This window comes from Gopherus flavomarginatus, chromosome 3, assembly GCF_025201925.1.
Source record: "Gopherus flavomarginatus isolate rGopFla2 chromosome 3, rGopFla2.mat.asm, whole genome shotgun sequence".
NCBI classification, from domain to species: Eukaryota; Metazoa; Chordata; order Testudines; family Testudinidae; genus Gopherus; species Gopherus flavomarginatus.
The window spans coordinates 106,151,566-106,173,222 of record NC_066619.1 but is presented as its reverse complement, the minus strand read 5'-3'; the positions used below and the strand labels follow the sequence as shown (position 1 = coordinate 106,173,222).

The following is a 21,657-nucleotide window of genomic DNA, read 5'->3' as shown; positions in this document are numbered from 1 at the left end:
GAATTAACTAATTCTCTATTTTGTATCACAACTAGAAACTAATTCCAAGGGGTCTCAGATGTTGATTAAGGGGACAATGGTCGAATAAATGCATATACATAGTGAAACAAGAATCCAGCTCCATCAGAGAGCCCTGGAAAGGACAGGGCTGGCCTGGAAATCAGATAATTCAGAATCTCTGCTTGATAAATTCCACCAGCGAGGTTTCTCTGGAGTCCTGGCTGTAAAATAAAGTTTTGCTGCCTTGGAGGAGCCCTGTGGTCATATCGATCTATATAGTTACCTAGCCCTCATTACCATAGTGTCTGAGTACCTCACTGTCATCAATGGGGTTTAGCCTTATAACACTCCTGTGAAACAGGGAAGTACTATTCCCATTTTATAGATGGAGGAACTGTGGCATAGGTTAAGTGACTTGCCCGCTGTTAGATGGGAAGTCTGTGGCTCAGACAGAAATTGAGTCTGGGTCCCCTTGTCCTAGTCCGTTATCCTAGCCATTAGATATTGGAGCTGAAGGGTGATCCAATGGTTAGGGCACTAGCCTGAGACTTGGAAGACCTTATTTCTTCCTTCACCACAGACTTTCCATGTGGCCTCGGGAAAGTGACTAAGGGTCAGATTTACAAAGATATTCAGACATGTAAAGATGCATATAGGCAGCCGGTGGAGTTTTCCTAAGTGCCTACACATCTAACCCCTATTGAAATCGATGAGATCTCGGTGCCTAGGGGCCATTGAAAATCCGTCTAAGCACCTATCTTCATCTGTAGGAGCCTAAGTCCCTTTAAAAATCTGGCCCTTACCCATTCTGTTTCCCAGTGCCCCATCTGTAAAATACAGTGAATAGCACTTCCTTACCTTGCAGTATGTTGTGAGGACTAATACCTGAACAATTGTGAGCTGCTCAGATACTGTTGGTAATGGAGGTCATATAAGTACCTCCGAGTGATAAACCATCCTTCTCACTGGTACAGTCATTTGCCTCCCCGGAGGATGAGTGTTTCTGCCAGTGCCGATTGTAATAAAGATCTGCTAAGTCACAGGGATGCCAGCAGGAAGTTGTCTCTTGGCCTCAGTCACATGACGGGTGTCAGTATTCAATGACTCCAGCACCTACTATTACACCATGGAGTTAATCCGGTCCTAGTGCTACTGTTGTATTCTAACTGAAAATGGGTGGTAAAACAAATGAGCTATGGCTCTCTTATGTTTGCAGCATACAAACAGAAGTTAGATTAAAAACATAAAATATTCTTCCTGGAAGGCTGCAACAAAACATTACTCTATTTCTTAAAATCCAGAACCTTGACATGCGAGAACAGAAAGAGAGAGAGAAAGCAGGCGGCTTGTTAAGGCAGAGAGTCCTCCCACCTTGCTCTGGGCTGGCTCTTTTCAGACTGACTCTGAAGACCCAGTTGCATGCTTCCTTATAGAGACCCCTAGCTGGCCAGGAAAATCCTTGAGAATTTAAAGTGACTATCTTATCATTCTAACACAGTTTTCAATACACCACAGGTTCAGCTTCTGTTTCTCTGACTCTCAGATTATTCACTTTCTCTGTGTTGCAGTTTGCTGCAGAACGTTAAATTTGCATCAGCTTCAAAGCATGACCATTGAAGAAGGAAGCAGGTTATTGTAAAGGAAATAGGGTGGGCATGGCTCATCCCTGTTGTATGTTTTTATTGTCTCTCAAATGCTCTTTCTTCCTTGATGAATAGCCCAGCTTGTTTATTCAGTCAAGAAGCAGATGATTAGTGCTTTTGAAATTAGAGACCCAAACTGTGGATCTAATTTTGAGGATTTGGAACCTAGATCCCAATCTGAACTTTCCTGAAATGCATGGTGTTTGGATTTAGCCCAGTATAATAAAAAGTCCAAGCTGCAAACTCTGACATTGGATGGGTGGGTTGTGGAGCGGGAGTTTGATTTAGACCCATGTTCAACTGGAATATTCCTTTTAGAGTTGTCCCTTTCCCCTCATCCCACAGGTTTAAGAACTTCTCTTCTTTCACTATACCTATTTCCTGCCTTTTTCCTCCTTCCCCAGTTTTACTATTTGAAAATGATGTTTCCTGTGCCCGTTTTTTGTGCCTGAGCAGCGTTAAATGATGTGAGTGTAAACTGTAGCCCAACAGGAGCCAGATTAGCTTCAAACCAACCTCTCCTGGCAAACCAGGAGAATATATAATTCTCAGGGATTACTCCTGGAGAATATTTGTGTCACTTGCAATGCCTGTCTTGGAACTTCAGCTGTTCTCCTTCCCCATGAAACTATTTTTTTAAAATAATTCCTGTAGAGAGAAGCAGTGATGAAAGCTGATGTCATAGATTTATGGGATTTTGAGTAAGTAACACCACCTGAGCTCAGTCTTTGTTTGATTAGGCACATTAGTTTAGAGCACTTATGCTTTTAATTCATGAAATGTAACCCTAAAAACTCCTCAATGCCAACTGGCAAAAGAGTTCACTGTTCTGTAGCAGCAACTCCTAACACACTGCTTTCATAGTATTTACTTCAAAAGCATCCTGTGAAGTGTCGAATGGAAGCTTATGTCACATGGATCCTCATAATCGTTGAGTGGTGTATGTACAGGTGATATTTGAGAAGTTGTAGGTCTGTACTTGAAGTCTGTTTTAGGATCTGTGTCCCAGGCAGGGTTTGCAGAGTTTTGCAGGACAAAGGGGTGTGAAATCACCTGCCTCAGTTCATATATAAATTAATCATTTTAAAGCCACCACAAAGAAGGCATAATTTATATGTGAAAGTCAATAGGAGAAATGGGTTGATGGAGGGAGGTGAAACAAGCAGGCGCAGGGGAAGATACCTTGGAGACAACACTCTGCAAAAGAAAACAGAGGGAGTTATCCTGACTCTGGGGACAAAAGCAATGGACTTTGTGGTATAAGAGTAAAGCACAACGACCTCTCTTTTATCCTGCACTTGAGAGGGTAACTGGGCAGTGTGATTGAGCTCATGAAAACAGGATCTCAACCAGTTTTGGTTGAAATGCTGCAAAAAAGGGTGTGGTAAGAAGTTGCTTTAGTCAAGGTTAGCCTAGTAAAGTTAAGGCTTCATCTGGTAGAAGTGTGTTTATACTTTTTTATGTTTTATTTGTAACCTATTGTTCTTATTACCCTTTCTCACTATCGCTTAAATCTTTACTCTTGTTAACAAACTTATACTTGTTTCTACTATAAATAGGTTACAGCCTTGTGGAGATTGGAGATGATACTCAGCTGAATCAATTCCCTTGGGAGTAGCAGACCTGGTAATTTGTCCAATGACAGGTGCTGGATACTACTGGGATGCTTTGGAAAAGTTTGGGGACGGAAGTATGCCCAGAGTTAATCTCCATGGTAACATAGCTGGCTGGCAGAGCCCAGATGAGAGTGCTTGAATGGCTGAAAGGCTGGCCATGTCAGGGAGCTGACAGAAAGACTCCCTCTTGCTTAAGGCAGGAGGGGAGCATGGTGACTCTCTGTCACATGGAGTCATCTGTTCCCTGGGGAGGGAGGTGCTGTTTGTTAAATAAACAACCAAAAGTAGCAGTGGGCATTGGCAAAACCCTGATTCATCAGGAACTCTTCTATCACAGCAAGAAGTGGCAATTTTTTCATTTACAATTTTCACTTTTTATTCTCTATAAATATCCATTAATTTAGACCTGATGAAAGGGGCAGGATTTGACAGCTCTGGAAACTGAAGATTTCCCCATAGAATACATATAGCACAAACAGTAGCAGTGAAAGCATCCTCTCCTCAGCCCACTGAGGGCTTTGAAGATAAGGACTTGTGACCTTGAATTTGACTCATTCTTTCCGACTTCTTGTACCACATCAAATCAATCCTTGCCAGCTAGAGACGGGACCAAGTCACGAGGTTGCATCTGTATCTGAAATTCCCCAAAGTGTGGGAATAGTGTGATGCTGGCAGGCCAGATGCCAGCTCCTGCCCAGGGACTGCAGGCATTAGCTAAGAACTGACTTCTGGGTTTTGTTTGGCCTGTTAAGAGCTAGAAACCAGCTGCAAAATTCAGATCAGGATCATCAGAACTCTTGCAATGATCAGAAGGGCTAAGAACCAGGATTTTGGTTTGGGCTCATCTCTCAGTTCAACATTGTCTTTATTTTTTTTTAATGAGATTTGGTATGTACTCCCTTACAAACCTAAGGGACCGGATTCTGATCTCACTTACTTTGTTCCAAGTATGAAGTGACGTCCTTGAAGTTACTGATGTACCTTGCTTTGTAAGTGAGATGAGAATCTGGGCCAATATGCAGCCTCCATTCATTCCTCCCCAAAATTAATGCTAGCTGTGGTCCCAGCAGGGAATTTGAATATGCCACAATTTTCCAGATATATTTCCAGCAAGTCAGTGAGCCTCCCTGACTCTTGCATTCCTTCAGAGAGGCCAGTCCCAGTCCCTTCGGGACCCCGATGATGCTGGCTTTCTGACACTGAGTGTGAGGGAATAAGGTGAGAATAAAGTCTTGGCTGACCCTCCAGTCCCTCAAAAGGTAGCCAAAGGAGCTGGTCAGGCATAGAAGGGGAGTGAATTATGGCCTCTTCTGGGGCAACACACTGGTGGGTATTTCCCATAAGTCCTGAGTCAGCCCCTAGTCTTCCTGTAGGCTCTGGCTGAAGTGTAGCCTCTCTGCACTCTGTCTGGAAAAAACACAGCAGTATCCAGCCTTTAAATAGATGTAACCCAACAAGGAAGGACAGGAACGGGAGTGAAGTATTGCCAACCCCCAGCGATGAAAAAATCATGTGGCAGACTCCCCAGATTTATGAGATTGGCTTAAAAATAATGAGATTTTAAAAATAGTAAATGTTGGAAAAAATAATAAATGTTGGATTCTTTTTATTTGCCTTCTGGGTTTTGGGCCTTTAGGATTCATGTTGTCAAGCTTTTATCCTGAACCACAAGGGCTAGAAATGTCCTTTAAAAATTAATGAAATCTGAGATTTTCACAAATTCACTTGATTTCCTGGAGCAGGAGCTTTAAGAACACCCACAAATATCATGATAAAAGAACGAGCAGTGGCAATGTTCTTAGTTTGAAGGAGGAGCATCTAGCAAAAGAATGGGAATTATGGAGTAGAAATTCTGTAGATTACCTCTATTGTAGATGGAATTCATCCTTGTGTCAGCTCACTACCCTGTTAGGGTTGCCAACTTTCTACTTGCACAAAACTGAATACCTTTGCCCCACCCATCCTCCCAGGACCTGTCCCTTCTCAGAGTTCCCTCCCACCACTCACTCCATCCCCCCTCCCTCTGTCGCTCGCTCTCCCCCATCCTCACTTGATTTTCTCTGGGCTAAGGTGTGGGAGGGGGTGTGAGCTCTGGAGTGGGTCAGAGATGAGGGATTTGGGGTGCAGGAGGATACTCCGGGTTGGGATCAAGGGGTTCGGAGGGAAGGAGGCGGATCCGGGCTGGGGCAGGGGATTGGGGCACGGGAGGGGGTTGGGGTGCAGGCTCTGGGCAGCGCTTACCTCAAGTAGCTCCTGGAAGCAGCAGCATATCCCCCTACTCCAGCTCCTACTTGGAGGTGTGGCCAAGCGGCTCTGCATGCTGCTCCGTTCTCAGGTACTGCCTCCGCAGCTCCCATTGGCCATGATTCCCAGCCAATGCGAGCTGTGGAACTGGTGCTTGGAGCAGAAGCAGTGTGCAGAGCCCCCTCACTGCCCCTACGCGTAGAAGGCTGGAGCAGGGACATGCTGCTGCTGCTTCTCCCAGAACTGTGTGAAGCCACGGCAGGCAGGGAGCCTGCCTTAGCCTCACTGCGCCACCGACCAGATTTTTAGCAGCCCGATCAGCAGTGTCTCTATTCGACCAGGCATTCCAGCTGAAAACTGGACACCTGGCAACCCTATACCCTGTGGGGCCTCAGACTGGTGCTAGTTTCCGTGCACCTGAGTTCACCCTTCATACACTCTCCAAGGCTGATAGGTCTCTGCAAGTCTTGATATTCCTCCTTGTCCATGAGTATTTTGGTCTTGTATAATTGCCATTTGATTCTGTAAAACGAACTGCATTAGCTAATAAATGAACCACTCTTTCCAAACCTCTTACTCTCATAGCTATATTACATATAAAAAGACAATGTGTGTTATGGACAGCTTTTTTTTTTTTACGTTCAACTGTATCTGTTCTTTGGTGATTACATTTAGCACACTGGCATTAGTGAGTTTTGACATCTGCAAATAAAACAGTTTAAATGGGAATGAGATCTTTTTTTTGGGCACTAAATATTTTCTCTTTCGCAAAATATTATAAGCATTTTAGCTTTGAATACTGTACTTGTCACCGTGTGCGGTGTGAAATTAAAACTTAAGTAAACTAACTATTTCTGATCTTACCAAAGATGTGTTTTAAATGGAAGGTTTGTGTTTTTCTGAAACAGTACAGTATTATCCCATTGTCTTTGTGTGGCTTTTTAATAGCTTGCATTTACATTTCTTTTACGCTCCTGATGAGCCTTTTAATATTTTCTCCCCTTTCTGGGTGGCCTCTTTACCACGAGCCACAGGAGAGAATTGCGTTTGTTTTGCTTCCCCAAACTTCACTACAAAGATTTATTCAGCAGTTATGTAGATTGGGGATGAAGTTGGACATGTGCAAATTTAAACTGCTCCATCCAGATTGGCACTCACCCTACAGAGTTCTATGCTATAGCAAGGTGACTTTTCTATCCTCCTCACAGAAACTCTTACCTGCAATATCCCACTAAGGTAGCTGAAATGAGACAACATAATGAGTATTGAAATATTTAGGGTAGGATTTTCTAAAGCTCCCAGCCCTGGCCTAAATTTATACCCCTTGAAGCCAATGGGAGTTTTACCATTGACTTCAGTGGGAGCACACTTAAGCCAATGTTTGAGCACTTTTAAACAGCCCACCCTAAATATTTGCTTTTCTTAAGAAAACCTCCAAGAGAAACTGCTTGGACGTAATGTACAGTCTGGCCTCTGCATTCTCCCAATGTGCGTGGAGATGCTACACCAATTCTAGGATGAATTCTGTATTTCACTGGACAGAAGTCACTACATTAGATATTATGACATTAAAGAGCTAGCTGGGAGGGGGGAAAGAGTGGTCGTCTTCATTTTGGTCAATACGAATGCACATATTAGCCATTGGGTTATAGAAGAGATGCTGTGGTATGATACATGTCTACTGGAAAGCAAACATGGGTCACCCAGGAAATGAGTATATGACTCTCTACTTTGTTGATTCCTGTTACAAATATTGCCTTTTTGACCAAGAAAGCAACCTATAGCAGTCCCTTTACTATTGCATGTATGGATGATGCCTGTGAGCAGAGCAAGTGCTGTATTCACAGAGAGGCACATCTTTTCAACCCCCAGGCACAGTATTTCACCATGATGAGGTCCTGTGAGAGAGAGGTTCAGACTTCCTGTGAACATAACTGTCATCAGAATAAACCAGCTTAACTTCCCTATACTTCACCTGGCATTATGATACTGAGCAGGGTGTTAAAATGAACTGATAAGGGCTGACACTGCTCAGTTCCAGAACTTGACCATTGGTTCCTTGCGGTCAAAGATAAAGTAAGTGAAGTAGAATTTGGTATGTGCCACTAATTGAGCTGGTTGGGAAAGAAAACATTTGGGCCCATTAATTAAGCTGTTAAGACACACTAATGTTATCACATTCCAAATATGTTGCAGACATATATGCAATGACCGTTAGAGCTAAAAGCTAGCATCCTGAACATAATCTCTGTACGGAGTGACTGTTGCAGATCATGTAATATATTGGTGGTGTTTACTCTGTGGCTCTCGGCACTAAAGGGGCACTGCAAAAGGTTGATCTCCCTGCTTCCACTGCTTAAAAAAAGGTGGTATTATATTTAAAATGAATCCTTGTATGAAAATAACTCTTTGACCTCTCAACAGAAGGCTTCAGACATCTCAAAATGTGTAGCTGGGACTCAAAATGTGTAGTGGCCTATTGGAGTAAGGTGTCCAAATTTCAGTCCGTTGAATTAGGTGTTGGGCTGTTAACACTCTTGATCTTTGAAAAATCCAGACATACTTTTTTAAGAAGCCATAACTTAAAGCCTTCCTACAACCCTGAATTTTTTTTTAGTGCATGTGATATTCTCCCCTCTGTGGACACCTATAGCACTGCTCTTCATGACACTGCACTGATTTACACCAGCTGAGCATCTGGTTCACTACGTACTACATAGATCAATTATTTTTAATAACACACACATTCTGTACATCATCCTAATAAGCCCTGGTAATTGAGTATAATAAATATAAGGATTTATTTGTTTGTAGAAGACAAATTACTCATATCAGCTGCAGTTTCCCCCCTCCCCTACATTTGTACGACACTAGAGAATTGCTATATTTCATAATAAATTGAGGTGGGTGGGGGGATCAAAGACAGAGTGGTGATAACCTCCTAAAGCAGTGTGTGTTATTGTAGCTGCTTGATACAGCCCTTTATCATACGATGTCCTGGCGTACTTTAATAAGCATACCCTACGTTTTTGCTGTAGTATCCAAATAGTTGTTAAATGGAAAACAGGTTGTTATAATGCAGCTAGACTTTCCTTGATACATTGAGTCAGCTGGAGCCAGTGCTTTCTTTTAGCTAATCGTGCTGGTCATTTTCATAAAGATGTCATGCAATGTAAAAGCAGGGAGGTAACCTGTCTTATTTTTCTTCCCCACTTCTGCTCTGTAACTTCTAAAACCACAGAGAAAGGAATTGGTTCAGAAAAAAAGAGCCATTTATCTTTCCTTAAGGAAGCCACCATTCTCACATGAAACCTTTGGTGATTGCTTGTTTAAGGAGACTGTGTGTTAGAGACACCAAAATGGTGATACTGCTGTAAAATCAGTGAACTGTGTTGTGACGGTTGTGGGAAGACAGACTTGGTGGTGTAAGCCTCCTGTGTTCCTTATCAGACATTAAACACTTGTCCTCTTGTGGAGTGGACAAGTCTCACTCCAAGATCTGATCGTGGTTTAGAAGAGTAGTTTGGGAGTGTAGGCTAACCTTCCATTTTGTGTCAGTAAGTAGTGTTTTAAATAATAGGCAAACCTCTAAATGTTCAGGGGTTGCTTCACAAAACTGGATGCCTGCTGAAGTCTTCTTCCTATCTATGGATGTATGCATCTATCTAAGAATGTATATGGCGCTCATCACGGATATTCCTCCCTCTGCCTGATCCTTCCCTAAACACTGTTCAGACAGTACTTAAGTATACTGGAGGTCAATCCCAACCAGCATAGACTGAGTGTCCCCTTCTTATCCCTACATAACGCTAATATTTCTCATTACCTTGAGCAGACTCCTTACCTTTGCCGATACTCAACCCCATCTACTGTAGGATCTTGACTTGTTTTGCATACTCTGATGCCTCCAAATCTTGCAGTGTCCTTGGGATTCTCAAGGCCAGTGGAGCCGCAGAATGCATTTTGTGCCTGTAATACTAAAGAGATTCAAAGACATCATCTGACTCACTGAAATCTGCTAGACCTGCTAAGACCCTGCAAAATATGTAGCAGAATAACACCAAAGGCGACTAAGGACGCAGAGTAGATCTCAGTTCCAGGTAAAAGGGGTGTCTTACTTTTGTCCAAGCCTTCAAGAAAGTTCAGTTCAGCATTCAGGCTGTTGCTTAGTTTTCTGTAGTCATTCACTCATCCCTAGTTCAAAACCCAGCAGTTTTATTTTCCATACTGTACTGTTCAGTATAAACACTGCAGAACCAAAGCATGTGGTTAAAAACAAAAAGATCCTGTATTTTTTTTCAAGGAATCATTCTTAAATGTTGCTTAGTTGCTCCATAAATGCTGCTCTGTTGTGCCAAGGTGGAGAGAAAATTTAGGTTTGTTAGTTGCTGTGAAATTCAGTAGTGTCTAGTCTTTTTTTAAAAATCATGTTGCTGCATTATAGATAGTCAATTGATGAAGTGGTTTCAGAGCACGTTACAAACTGATTTTGTTTTCATAGAGTGGAAGGCTCTGGTTTGGGATCCAGATATTTTTGTGAGCACAGAAAAAACCTCCAAAGAATTCATAGCTTAGTGAATAAAGGATTGGCCTCAAACCAAACCAAACCAAACTAAATGAGTATGGTGGTCTCAGCTGAGTTGCTAGCAAGCTTTAGCCTGCATTACAAATTCATCACACGCAATTATGTGCAATTTGGTACAATTGCCAGCCCCTGTTTAGAAGAGACTCTCTGGACTGAGCTACAGAAGACGGAATTACTTCCATGCCTAGAGGGAGCAGTACTCCTAGGTCAAGGGTATATCATGGACACAGAGCAGTGTTGTCAAGGACTTGTTGATTTAGCAACTGTTGTGCTGTATCCGAACAATGGACAAATGTAAAGTCTTTGCTGGTATCTAGGAATCACAGGAGGGTGTTCACAGCAGGCCTTTCTCTTTCTCTTTCCTGTTCAAGTCAGGTTCACTAGGCACTTCACTTGTTTAATATTAAATTACCTCTGGATTCACCTCTACATGGTGGTTTTATTAGCTTTTATTCAGATGTCGCTAGCCCTGATTCAGTACTGTCCAAGTGTGGTTAAGAAAATGAGAATCTCAACTAGAGCTGAGTGTGACATGGTTTTCCCATAAAACTTTACAAGATTTCAAAACACTTCCTGTTCCACATCAGACTCCACTGAAATACACTTTCAACCTTTAAAATGAAGTTGTTTGTTTGGGAAGTCATGATGTTCAATAGATTGTAAATCTTTTAGCGCTATATAAATGTGAAACATTTTAAAGGATAAAACAATAGGTCAAGTTAATCAGTGGAATAACTCTGCTGATTTCACCAGTGTTACTCTAGGGAAGAATAGAGCCAGCAATTTGTAGCTTCTCTCTTTGTCCTGGCTGAGACTGGTTTTTAAAAGTCAGAGGTTTCTTTCGCTTTGTCCAATTTAAGCCTATTTTTTCTTTGCAGCCCTCTTACCATCTTGACTCCAGAATTAGATCTAGCGATAATCTTGGAATACCAAAGACTATTTGTACATTTACAGTGATATCCACAAAATTAAAAGGGAAGGTGGTGTGGTCGTGAGAACTGCAAGAGATCCTCAGATTATCACCAGTCTGTTGGAGATATGCAAGAACATCAATATTGTAAATAGCTTCTTTGGAAACTATATTATAATAGTGCATGTGTATGAGAGAGAGAGAGATCCTTTGAAATATGTTACTAATTATTTATATTCCTCTTCAAAGATTTTGCATATATGTGGGAAGGCGCTGCCTCATTCTTCAACCTTTCCTTTTGTTGTGATGTTTTAGGTAAAGATTTTTTTTATTGAAAAAACATCACTAAATTCATATCCTGTGCATGTTGGTCTTAAGTACTTTACAAACGCAGATCTATCATCCCCTGCGCTGGTAGCGTGGAGGGTGGGTATGCTTATGTAGGCTTGCTGGGGAATCCTTTACTGCATCAGGTTATCTGAACAGCTTTTGTTGAAACACCAAACCAAATAACAGGTTTCAGAGTAGCAGCCGTGTTATTCTGTATCTGCAAAAAGCACAAGAGTACTTGTGGCACCTTAGATACTAACAAATTTATTTGAACATAAGCTTTTGTGGGCTACAGCGGATGCATAGAATGGAACATATATTAAGGAAATTTATATACACATACAGAGAACATGAAAAGGTGGGAGTTGCCCTACCAACTCTAAGAGCCTAATTAATTAAGATGAGCAATTATCATCGGGAGAAAAAAACATTTGTAGTGATAATCAGGATGGCCCATTTCAGACAGTTTGACAAGAAGGTGTGAGGATACTTAACATAGGGAAATAGATTCAATGTGTGTAATGGCTCAGCCATTCCCAGTCTCTATTCAAGCCTAAATTGATGGTTTCTAGTTTGCATATTTATTCAAGTTCAGCAGTTTCTCTTTGGAGTCTGTTTCTGAAGCTTTTCTGTTGCAAGATTGCTACCTTTAAGTCTGTTACTGAGTGACCAAAGAGGTTGAAGTGTTCTCCTAGTGGTTTTTCAATATTATGATTCTTGATGTCAGATTTGTGTCCATTTATCCTTTTGCATAGAGACTGTCTGGTTTGGCCACTGTACATAGCAGAGGGGCATTGCTGGCGCGTGATGGCATATATCACATTGGTAGATGTGCAGGTGAATGAGCCCCTGATGGCGTGGCTGATGTGATTAGGTCCTATGATTGTGTCACTTGAATAGATATCTGGACAGAATTGGCATTGGGCTTTGTTGCAAGGATTGGTTCCTGGGTTAGTATTCTTGTTCTGTGGTGTGTGGTTGCTGGTGAGTATTTGCTTCAGGTTGGGGTGCTGTCTGTAAGCGAGGACAGGTCTGTCTCCCAAGATCTGTGAGAGTGAGGGATCATTTTTCAGGATAGGTTGTAGATCTTTGATGATGCGCTGGGGAGGTTATAGTTGTGGGCTGAAGGTGATGGCTAGTGATGTTCTGTTATTTTCTTGGTTGGGCCTGTCCTGTAGTAGGTGACTTCTGGGTACTCTTCTGGCTCTGTCAATCTGTTTTTTCTCTTCAGCAGGTGGGTATTGTAGTTTTAAGAACACTTGATAGAGATCTTGTAGGTGTTTGTCTCTGTCTGAGGGATTGGAGCAAATGCGGTTGTATCTTAGAGCTTGGCTGTAGACAATGGATCGTGTGGTGTGTCCTGGATGGAAGCTGGAGGCATGTAGGTAAGTATAGCAGTTGGTAGGTTTCCAGTATAGGGTGGTACTTATGTGATCATAGCTTATTAGCACAGTAGTGTCCAGGAAATGGACCGCTTGTGTGGATTGGTCTAGGCTAAGGTTGATGGTGGGATGGAAATTGCTTCTTTTCCATGGATCCAGATGATGAGGATGTCATCAGTGTAGTGCAAGTAGAGTAGGGGCGTTAGGACGAGAGCTAAGGAAGTGTTGTTCTAAGTCAGCCATAAAAATGTTGGCATACTGTGGGGCCATGCGGGTACCCATAGCAGTGCCACTGACTTGAAGGTACATATTATCCCTATCAGAACCCCTGCAACTATCAACTCTCTCTATGTTGCAGCATAAAATTTTTGCCTGTTGTTTAAAGAAATGCACATTATAATGGTATACTGATGGATCAAGTATGGACATTAAAAAAAACAAAGCAGGAATTCCCATGTCACAAAGTGATCTTAGCAGTTTTTGTTTTGCCGCCCTGGGCAGAATAGAATAATTTTTTTCTTACTGTATGCTTGTGTAACTTGTTTTGTTTTTCTTGTAATGTAGCTCACATGACCTGAACATGGTGTATTTGGCTGGCTTTTGCGTTTGTGTGCCAATGCACTCTGCTGTAGTGAATGTTCTTAGCATTTGGAGGCCTGGAAGGAAAAAGTAAGTGCTACAGAAGTAGAAGAGCACCAGCAGTACATCATGACAATGACTAGAGGCATGGGAAGACGTGATTCAGTGTTCAGTCTGAAAGGAGACGAATAAGAGGGAATATGAAAGATGGACATAGAATGACTGGTATAAAGAAAGTAAATTAGGTGCTCTCATTTACCTTTTCTCATAGTACAAGTTAGACATGCAAAGAAACTGAAAAACACCACATTTAAACCTAATAAAAGGAAATAAGTACTATTTCTACTCAAAGCATAACTAGCTGTGGGACTTGCTGTGCTAAGGTATCATAGCAGGCAAGGAATCAATCAGAGTCACAAAAGATTTCAACAATTATATGGATAATGTGAGTGTCCATATTTCAGACAGGATAAAAGAAGATGGGGTATAACTCATACTCCGACCACTTTCTGCCTGTGGTTAGAGACTTTCTCTAGGGGGAAAGAGTGAGAAGCAAAGACATGGAAAGGGTGGAGGGAGAAAAGTAACTCAAGCAGAACCCCTCCTGGAGCTCTGGTGAGCACACACTGCAGTGGCAGCTGTGCCACCCTCTGAACAGGTGTAGTGAGTGCTCCTCTTTGGGGAGGCTAGTGTCTGCAGTGTCACTACCGTGGAGCAATGGCACCACTTCCCAGCAGTAGTATGGCTGGCCCCTCAAAAGGAGTGAAAGGGGGGTGGCTTGCTCTCGTGTACATAGCTACTTTGCATGCTGCCATTTTGGTTAACGTGGTTCCCGTGTCCTCTGTGTATCAGCCACAGAGAGGAACACATGACATTCCCACTGATCACTGGAATTACATTAGCCAAGATCTTGGCTATCTTAAACATTCATAAGGCACTACATCTGACCAGTTATTTACATTTAAAAAATTTAACCCTGCAGTTGGAATATGCATGTTCCACATGCCTCATTGGGGAACAAAAACTGGATGTCCCAACCTGGATGACTTGGCAATATCGAGCATAACAAACATACTGAACCGCTTTCATTTTTCTCCATATAACTAATACTCAAGACTACTGCAAAGAATGATCTTATTTTGTAGGTGCTGTTTTGGCTTTATTTCAAATTATAGAAGAAATGATTAATAACAAAAGGTGATGTAAGGCAGAAAAGTGAAACACTATATGTGTCTTACCCTCTCAGGCAAAAGCTTTGAACCTGCCCCTTCAGTTAGTTCTCTGCCTCCTCTTAATATGAAGGTTAAACTTTCTTTATTAGATCCAGAGAAGGCACTTGTAATTCTACACTTAACAATAGAACTTCATTAAAAGTACACTGTCCTTTAAATTATATCACTTAAGAGGGAAAACAATGTAACCTTGCGAAAGCAATACTCAGCCTCACATGGTAGGTCTGCCAGATGGGACATCTGTTAATATCGCTGAGGAATGTAGCTTGTCATGAGATGGAATATCTTTATTTAAATATGGGAAGAACACTAAAAGGTAGATGAGAGTTAACAGATTATATATGAGTAGGAACCTGAGCAAGCAGAAATAAAAAACTTTCCACAGCTCAAGAGACTCCAAGAGATGGGAATGTAATGAGCTGAAGTACCCCTATTTCAGATTTGTGAAAGCCAAGGAGAGAGTGTAGCCCTAAATTCAGAGAGAGAGAGGATTATAAAGTGGACACGTGAGCGAATGATTGGCCTGATTGATGGTAATTCGGAGTCTTGTAAAGCAATCTTTACAACATCAGGGTTTGTCTATTTCTGATAGAATTGCAGCATCCTAGAGTCCTATTTAAAAATACTTCCTAATCACTCTTAGTAGGAAGGACGCTGTCTATCATTTCTCCTCTTCATTCTCTCTCTCTCTTTTTTTCCACTATCAATCTTGGAGTATCCACTATACCCCCACTTATCTTTTGTCTCTCATTGGCTGGGCCAGATAGGGCATGGATAAGAACAAGTTGGCTGAGTTTCAATCCAGGTGGTGTGTTGTCATGGTGGTGTGTTGTGAGAAAAAAACAGGAGGATTTAGCTGAGATTATACTATTCCCCTCCAGCTCACCCGTAATTTGTGACCAAAGCTTGCAACTTGGGCTCTAACTAGATTTTCAGCTGCTACTGATGATCAAATTGCAGCATCAGTCAAGACTGCCCCCTCCTTTTTATTTTTTTATTTTTTAAACATCAGCAGCCCAGCACTTTGTAACCTTATCTCTCAAGATACTGATCTCGCTACTGAGATCCATTCCTTTGTCACCTCTAGGGTAGGCTCCTGCCAGGCACTGTCTGGGAATAGATCCTACCATCCATTCAGAAGTTGAAAAGGGTGAAGAATGCAGTGGATCACTTGCTGAATACTATTTCAGGAGAAGATGGTGCCAGTATTTCAGGAATTCTGGTGTTGGCTTTTTTAAAAAAAGTGTACATTCTTAATTGGCCTGGTACCGGCCTATCTTAGAGACTGACTCTCTCCTCCCAGGCCTTATTATTGCTACTTATGGGCTGTAGTGGCTATATGTGTGTGCACATGCAAGATGTGCCTCACTGTGGCCAACCAACCCAAGTATTGAACTGGGGATCTCCATGGTTAAAAGCATGAACTGCTACAGCCTGAGCTGAAAAGGCAGGCTCTGTATCTAAGACTGAGCGAGACCCATATTCTCTGCAGACGTGCTACCGAGGTGCACTGTGACACTCACCAGCAGGTTACATACTTTTTTTTTTTGATCAAAGAAAATATGTCCTGAGTATCTGAGGCACGCACCAGTTAGAATCCTTGATGTCCAACTAATGTGACAGCCTCCAGAGCTAAAAGGGTGAACTGCTACAGCTTGATCTAAAAGCCAGAGAATCTAGCTGAGACCTGCTGCAGACAAACATCCTCTGTGGATTGGGCATAGAGGGCAGTGGGTCACACACATGTGCAGCAGGAGTTCTTAGGGACTCTGAGGGTTGGTGAGGTTCTGTTTTGGAGTATTTTGTTGCTGATTGTCTATTATAACGTTGTGGGGATTTGCTGCTGTTTTGTTCTGCTCTAATTTTATCATTTGTTAGTATTTTTAATTGATAGCAGGGTGCCTAGAGCTTGGCATGGGTGCTTTATATTTAAATCAAAATTAATAAATAAAACAAATTCACAGCAAATGACAGTTCTCAGAAGATATTAAGTTTGTTTTCAAGAAGATGTGCTTGCTGAAGAAGTGCAGCTAAATGTACTCTTTTGATCCCTTGTCTGGACCAACTCGAGCTGTGATGTTTCCCCACTCGCTTTGAAACTGAAGCGTCTTGGGACTGATGCTGCTACTGCTTTAGAAAACAGCGTTGGACATGCATTTGATTTAAATTCTGGAGCCAAGTTTGTGTGACTTCACAAATTGAAGAGAGAGAAACTATTTTCTTCATCCCTGAGACGACTCAGTTTCAAAACTAATGGCCAAAAGCTACAGCACAAATAGGGCCAGGCCAAGGATCAAAGAAGCAACATTACTGACTTTCAAAATGCAGGCACTTCTCAAAATACACTTAAATCAACAACAAACTGACCTACCCAAAATGAGGAGTTCATTTTATACATTGTTGCATTTCGCTCTGAATAAAAAAATAAAACAAAAACCAATCAAATCAAAGCTTAACTGAATAAAAAGGGGATTGTTTTTAGTACACGAGCAATATCCCAAAGGTTTAAGAATCTCTCATTTTACACCCTGTTGTAAATCCAACAAAACGGTGGGGTGGGGTGAAAATGTCTTATGACCACTGCCGTGAAAGATGGAATAAGACATGAGTTCAAAACAAAGTTGTAAACTGTTACCACCAGAAACTGGGTTCTAGAACAGCCCCTAAGAATCAAGAATTAGTGAGATTCAGTAGAGATGATCACACTACTACTTGTTAACGTAACATATAATACATGGGGGGTAGCCTCTCCCACACACACTCCAGACCCTTTGCACCAGGTAAAAGAAGCATAAAGGGACTCTAAAAGCCTCCACTGAAAGAGGATTCCCTTGGTGCTGGCACAGCTGGAGACAGCAGTAAGATTGCCTTCCAAGGCCTTGTGAAAGGGGTGTTCCATGGTGGGGCGGCAGGGGAGGGGCACGGTGAGGTTGGGACCGCAGAGATTGCTGGAACCCCCTAATGTAGCTGTACCTTGGAACAGAAAGATGCAAAGGTGGCTTAAAGCCACCTTAATCTTACCTTGTCCTGGACTGCGAATTCTGTACTGCACAGGAGAGAATCTAATCCCTCTGTTTAGATGGGAACGTCAATCTCTTGACTATGTGGATGGTAGTGGTTGCATATAGAATCATAGGACTGGAAGGGCTCTCAAGAGGTCATCTAGTCCACTCCCCTGCACTCATGGCAGGATTAAGTATTATCTAGATCATTTATCTAATCTGCTCTTAAAAGTCTCCAATGATGCAGATTCCACAACCTCCCTACAAAATTCATTCCAGCACTTAATCATCATGAAAGTTTGGAAGTTTTCCCTAATGTCTAACCTAAACTGGCCTCCTTGCAGTTTAAGACCAAATGTCCTATCCTGAGAGATTGAGAACTATTTTTCTCCCTCCTCCTCTAACAACCTTTTATGTACTTGAAAACTGTTGTCCTCCCTCTGTCTTCTCTAGACTAAAAAAAGCAATTTTTTTTCAATCTTTCCTCACAGGTCATGTTTTCTAGACCTTTAATCACTTTTATTACTCTTCTCTGGACTTTCGTCAATTTGTCCACCTCTTTCCTGAAATGTGGCACCCAGAACTGGACCCAATACTCCAGTTGAAGGATAATCAGCATGGAGTAGAGCAGAAGAATTACTTCTCCTGTCTTGCTGACAACGCTTCTGCTAATGCAGCCCAGAACTGCGTTTGCTTTTTTTGCAGCAGTTTGTGTGTGTGCGATTGATTGTTCCCTCCTAAGTGGAGTACTTTGCATTTGTCCTTATATGGTTGAGCTGGTATCAAGATTACATTGGGGAGCTGACTACGTGTGGTTATGTATCCTTTCTGGGTGTTGTGGGGCCTACTTATATAACAGTTCCCACTAAATTATTATTTATAAAGTACCATAAGCATAAACTATACAGATAAATACAAGCCAGCATCCACACAGGGGTGATGGAAGCTTCCTAAAAGTGGGGGCGGGCACTGCTGCCCATACTGTGGCACTACTCTCCAGACTGCCCCTTCTCCTTGAGGCCCCACCCTCATACCACCCCTTCCCCCCCGAGGCCCCACTTGCTCCTTTCCACCCCTTCTCCCCCGACACTCACCTTTACAGCTGGTTAAAAGTGATGGGACCATGGCCCTCTGTTCCCTGTGTTCCAACACCCTTGCATCCATATCCCAAATGCAAGGGCATGAACTCTCACTCCCTTGAGTAGCTTTTATTCATCTAAATAGTCTCAGTGGCTAGTAAAGGACTGGATTATGGTTTGCAGGATCTCACCTTAAGTTGAGATATTCTTTAAGAAGGAATGGCTACTACCCCTAGAAGCAGTAAAGGATGCTTTGGGCCATTTGAAGTGGAGTTTGAGGGTCACTGCCCCAATGAAACCACTGAAAGTACTCTCTGTGCTGTGCTAAGCTGGCTCTCATCAGCAAACTGTAGGTATGTCAGCCTGCATTGCCTCATATTTATATATTACATAGAGAGGGTGAATACAGGAGCTCTAGGAACAAAGAGAAATTGCTTAAAACCAACCCTTGTGTTCTTCCCATGAAATAAGCATGTACCCAACTGAGGGCATTTCTGTCCATGCCCAGCAAGTATCAGTGGTGAGTCAACCACACCTCATGATTCACAGCATCAGAGGCAGCTGATAGATTTAATCATATGAGGATGGAGATTACTGATCTTTATCCATTGCCAAGAGAAGATCAGCCAATACTGCAAGTGTAGTCTTTGTGCTATCTGCTGGTTGGAACCCAAGTGATAAGGATGAAGGAAATTGGAGGTATTTGAATACTGCATGAGTTGTCTCACCATTACCTTTTCTGTATTCTTAACAAAGAGAGCTAATTAGATGCTGTCAGGAATTAAATAGACTGTCATCATCAAGGGATGACTTTTTGAGCAGAGGTCAAACACATGCTTCCTTTAAAGCAATTGGCAGCTTGCCCTCTTCTAAAGGAAGTGAAGACGGACTCCACCAACAAAGGGCTTGCTACTTTCCCACAGGCTTCACCAGGGAGGGCAAGGATCCAAAGCACGAGGTGTGGCGCAAAGTTCTCTACACATCCAGAATGTCTCCCCCGAAATGTTAAGCAGGGAAGACTTAACGTATGACTCCTCCAGATATTGTCGTACCTCCTACAAACAGTCTGGTCTGAATCCAAATTTATCAATAAGTAACTTGAAATTTCCTCACAATGCATCAACCAGCTGGAAAAAAAGTCAAATGAAAGTGTGCCCACCACTCTGAACCAATACACTGACTGAGAATTTGCAGACACTACTGTGGAAGCAAGGAAACATTTATTTCCCTCTTGCATAGCCATGGAAAAAAATTGCTGCAGCTGATCAGTTTCAGTACAAGACTTTTGTCACTGGTGCGCTATCTTCTCTCTCACTTCACCTGTCACAGATCATCCCACTCAGGGATTATACCCTAACTACAGCTACATTATACCCTAACTGCAGTCTCTTGGTAGACTTCTTATCTAGACCTCAATAAAGAGAGTTACAAAAGTTCACCTTGAAGTTTCCTGTATGCACTGAGACAGCTGGGAGTTCCGTATCTATAGTAGATGACTAGGATACCCAGAGATGAGAGAGTTCACGTATTGGTGGAATTTTGCTTCATGTCACTTCATTATATCCTTTATCTGGTTGTATGTAGATGTTTAATAAGAGTGGTGACAAGAGCATTGTTGGGCCTTACCTGTCAGATCTCTGTAGGTTAGCAGCAGCTGCCTATAACCTATCATAGGAACTCTTTGAAAGAAATGAGCATAGTCACTTTAATGCAATTCTGTCGTCTCCCACTTGGTCATGGAGGTGGGTCAGCTGCGCTTTTGTGATCACCAGCGGCAAAGGCAAATAAGTAATATCAGCAGAGATGTTTCACAACTCTCTAGTGCTATGAGGCGTGTCCGTCAGTTTCTGTGCTGTTTCTGTGCCATACCCTGGCCTGAAGTCAGATTTGGGGGGACTAGGACATAACTGAAGGTCATGTATTGTTGGAGGTGCTTCACTACGAGTCTTCTGCAATAATTTTGCTGAGGAATGAGTGGTTTGAGACTAGACAGTAGCGAGGGAAGTCCTAAGAGTTGAATGGTGTTTTGAGAACAGGCTAGTATTTCATGGCAGTTAAGCGTGCCTTCCATGAAGGAGGTGGTGGTATTTCTATCAGCCGTAGACCAAAGTATTCCTCACTGCTTTTCACCAGCCAGGAGGATCATGAATTTGTTTGCATCATAGTAGCATCACAGACTTCTTCCAGTATTTTTAATACCACACTGGGCCTATGTGTCAGAGGATTGGAATCCTTGCGTGCATGCTGTTTTCTCTTCCACTATGTTTATCTCCAGTCCCAAAAGACTCCATGGATTTGCTCTTCCCTACCCCAGTGATGGAGGACCTGTGTTCCCTCCCCACTGCATGACGTGGTTGGGCCTGTGGTTGAAAGAAATCAGGGTTACTAGATGGCCTATGAGGTGAAACAGTGCCTTTGTTCAGCATGTGGCTGATGTTAAAAAAAACAAAAAACAAAAAAATACAAGGATCTGTTTGGCTACTGTGACAGTTCTGTTAGAATTCCTTAGACAGCAGCAGTCTGGCTCACAGCCAGGTTCCCTTCACCAACTTTCTGGCTTCCTGTCTTCACACGTTAGCTGTCTGAGTTAACCAGAGAATCAGGATCCTGTGAATAAATTGTGCTCCCATGAAGCTTTTTGGAAACAGTATGTCAGTTGTTGGTGTAACACTGGCAGACCCCGGTCATCGGCAGGCAGGATCGAATCTGGGACCTGTGGAGCTTAGTGCATGAGCTAAAAGCCAACGGGCTGTTAGCTGAGGCTGCAGAGCAGACTCATTTTCTCTCTCTCTAAGTGGTCTCGGTGCCACTAGATGGGATAGAACACCACATACAGAAGGTGTGTGGGTTACGTATTTCCCCTAGTTGAGGAAGCACGTCCCAAGCTTCAGAATCTTCCCAGTTGAAATCCCAGATGAGCCCCACTTGTAACACCAACAGACCCCAGTCATCGGCAAGTAGGATCGAACCTGGGGCTTCTAGAGCTTAAAGGATGAGCCTCTACCGCATGAGCTGGCAGCTAAGGCTGTAGAGCAGACTCATTATCTCTCTCTAA

The 21,657-nt window shown here is 42.5% G+C and overlaps 1 protein-coding gene across 4 annotated transcripts in view; it reads left to right on the top strand.

Moving 5' to 3' along the window:
- Positions 1 to 21,657, top strand: part of ADAMTSL1 (ADAMTS like 1) — a 703,248-nt gene that overhangs the window by 344,042 nt on the left and 337,549 nt on the right. The gene's annotated exons all lie outside the window — the stretch shown is intronic.